The following is a 3,187-nucleotide window of genomic DNA, read 5'->3' as shown; positions in this document are numbered from 1 at the left end:
TCACAGAAAGTTGTGCCATCTATGAACATATTCTCCACAGACTGAGTTCCCTGCTATTTAAATTCAGAGTGTTTGTGACCATTTCCCTCTGCACTGGAGTATCCTGTAGCTTTCTCACACAAGGTCACATTGGCGGGGCAGTTCTGGGGATCCTAAAATGTGCTTGTTGTGTGGCTTCTGATCTCCAGAGTAGCTCAGACTCAAGTAATAAGCCCTTTCTCAAGAAGAATCCTCATTATAACACTCCAGGAAATGGTGAAGGCTGCAGTGGCTCTTTTTTCCAAAGCTAGTTTGCCATGAAAGAGGAGTCACTTTTAGACTAAATCCTCATACTGAGTTTAGGACTTGCATGGACTGTGAGCTTGTCTTGTAGCTTGGACTGCTAGCCTGTTGTTTACCACTATTTCTGCCAGCCCTCTCTGGACCTAATTTATGCTTGTAGAATCAGGTTCTCATCACGATAGAACAAACCAATAATGAAAGCAAGCAAGCAAGAAAGATAAAAACAGAAAAAGTAGAAAAGGAAAATAAGAACAAAGAAGATAACAATAAGAATGAGAAAAGTGAAACAAAGAGTGAGATAAAATTTAGTGAAGAAGAAAGAAAGAATAGATCAGTAAGTCTGTTAAATGTACGGAAGAAAGATGAGAAATAAAACAATAAAAAAGAAGAAGAAAAATATGGAAGGCTGGAGACAAAATAGGTCAAGGAAAGTTCTGAATGTAGACAATAAAACCAAACCAATAAGATGATCAATTCTCATTGTTTCCTCCTCAGTTATGTGAAACAATTTAGGCTGGTTCACATTCTGTGGTGCATATGCTGTTTTATGCTGGACAAGCAGAAATAATTATCAGCTCCTGGAAAGGGCTTTTGTGTGCACACCTAGGAGCATGGTAATTGACTGTCACTCAGAGACCATGACTCCAAACCCAGCCTCAGCAGGGTCTGGAGAAGAGCCTGCTCCTTCCACCTACCCTGTCTAGGTGTACTTTAAAACATACAGGGTGAATATTTTGTTTCTCTGAAGTTCCTTGGACTTTGAGGTAACGATAGTATTTATGTTTATTCTGCAGCCTACCGATTTCTGTACCTGTACTTTACTGTCTGTAGGGTGTCCTAGACAGGCACCCAAATGTGTGTGTTGGGTGGAAAATGCCCATACTGCCATGCAGCTCTAAAGTTTTCTGTCATTAAGTCTGTGAACAGCTTTTTAAAGTCATTTGTATTTTCTCCTGCTACTTCAAGGATTCCTATCAGTCTTATGTTGTTCTTCTTTGCATCATTTAGGAGGTGTTGGATCAATTTCTCATATCCCTTACTGATTTTAAGAGACCTCTTTTTTCATGGTCACTGATTGCAATCCTATCTTCTAATACTGAATACTTTGTCTGGTGTGACAAACTATAATAATACACAAGATTCTAATGAGATAATTAACAATATGAAATAGGAAGAAAAGGGCTAAAGGTGTAGGAAAAGTGGGAAGGGTAGGGGAAAGAGAATAAGGGAAAAGAAAAAAATATAAGAAAATGGAAAAATAGAAATAAAGTGTTTGTAACTGAGGAGGGGAGGAGGGGATGTAGGGAAGGGAGGGACAAGGGGAGAAAATGAGAATTAAGACCTGTCATGTAAAGGAAAATATCCCAATAATGAATGTAACTGTACTGTATACCTAAAATGTATGAATAAACTCAATAAAAAGAAAAAAAAAATCCTATCTTCTATATCTGAGATTCTATCTTTGCATTTTTTTTTTTTTTTTGTCAGTTACTGTTCTATAGTCTGGAATCATGACTTTCATTTTGCTCACCATCTGTATGATTGTCTGGGAAATTATTTCTGTTTTGAATTTTTCTAAAGCCTGATTGATCTGTTTTTTTACTTTCTTTGCCTTGAGTTCAGGGTGTGCTGGTGGTTGACTACCAGGTTGTTCTACCTCATTTTCCCTACTGTTTGCCTTTGGTGAACTGGAAGTATGTCTTTGTGTCTTGCTTAAATATTTTCTAATTTTTATTTTTGTTGTTTGGCTGTCCTTGGTTTAACTTCTGGGTTATTACATAAATCTTTCTGATATAGCTATGCTTTAGCTGTTGACTCTGTACTGACTTATACATTCTCATTTTCATAATATCAAAGAAGAAAATTCATTAAATAGGTCACAACCCTTTAGCCAAATTGATACAATGAGCAATACAATAGGATCAAGCACAACTTACAAATTGACCATTCGTGGTAGTCATTAATCTGTCACCTTTAAACCATGTGAATTAAGTTAAAATCAAGAAGCAGCCCAAAATATGTTCGCAGTGAATAAACTCTTCAATATAGCATCTTTACCACTTAGGATGAGGGCTTAGAGTTAGGATGAGAGAAGTAGATAAGTAAAATAATCAGAGAAGGTTTCAAGTGAAGCCAGAGGACATAGAAGGACCATACAATCTTTAGGAAACTGTTAAAGTTAATAGGGAAGCAGAGTGCAAGAATAGGGACAAGAATATAACAATTTAATAGTAATAGGGGCTCACTTCCCTTTGTCACTATTGACCCTTGAGTGAAGGAAAATGACAGAAGAAAAGAACATAAGGAAAAAATGATAAAAGAAGAAATCCAAGTTAGGGCAGGAACAGGAACAGAAAGGGAGATGAGGAATAATATGGTGGAGCAAGAGAGTGAGTTGGAATAAGAGGATAGAAAAAAGAAAGAATTTGTAGAGTGGAATGAGGAAAAGAAAGAAAAAAAAGAATTTGAAGGGCCTCTTTCAGACTATATCTCTGCTATCATAATATACAATGTGCACAGCCATGTGCAGAACTAAGTCCTTTGATCTGAGCTCGCCGATGGCAGACCCTGAGATGTAGACTAATTTTGATCAACTCTGAAAATGTTTTCTCAATTTCTTTGTTTAGTTGATTTGGGGGGGGGTACCAGGGAATCCATCTGGGGACCTTTTGCTGGTGAGACAGGTGGTGGAACCACTGAGCTAAATCCCTGGCCCTAGTTGATCTATTTTTGATAGTAGGGGATTGAGTTCATGTGATATAATTGGTTTCTGTTTAGCTGGTCTTTTCTGTCCTTTAGGACTTGTTTTATAAATTTGAGTCTGCTGTTGTTCATTGATTTTTTTTCTCTCATTTGATGTTGTCCTCATCCAGGAGCAGGTTTTTGTTTAGTCCTTACCTTTGCT

The sequence above is a fragment of the Fukomys damarensis genome, unplaced genomic scaffold, assembly GCF_012274545.1.
Source record: "Fukomys damarensis isolate Sample0158 unplaced genomic scaffold, DMR_v1.0_HiC HiC_scaffold_17, whole genome shotgun sequence".
Classification (NCBI taxonomy): domain Eukaryota; kingdom Metazoa; phylum Chordata; class Mammalia; order Rodentia; family Bathyergidae; genus Fukomys; species Fukomys damarensis.
The sequence above is the reverse complement of the archived record's forward strand: the minus strand, read 5'-3'. Positions refer to the sequence as shown.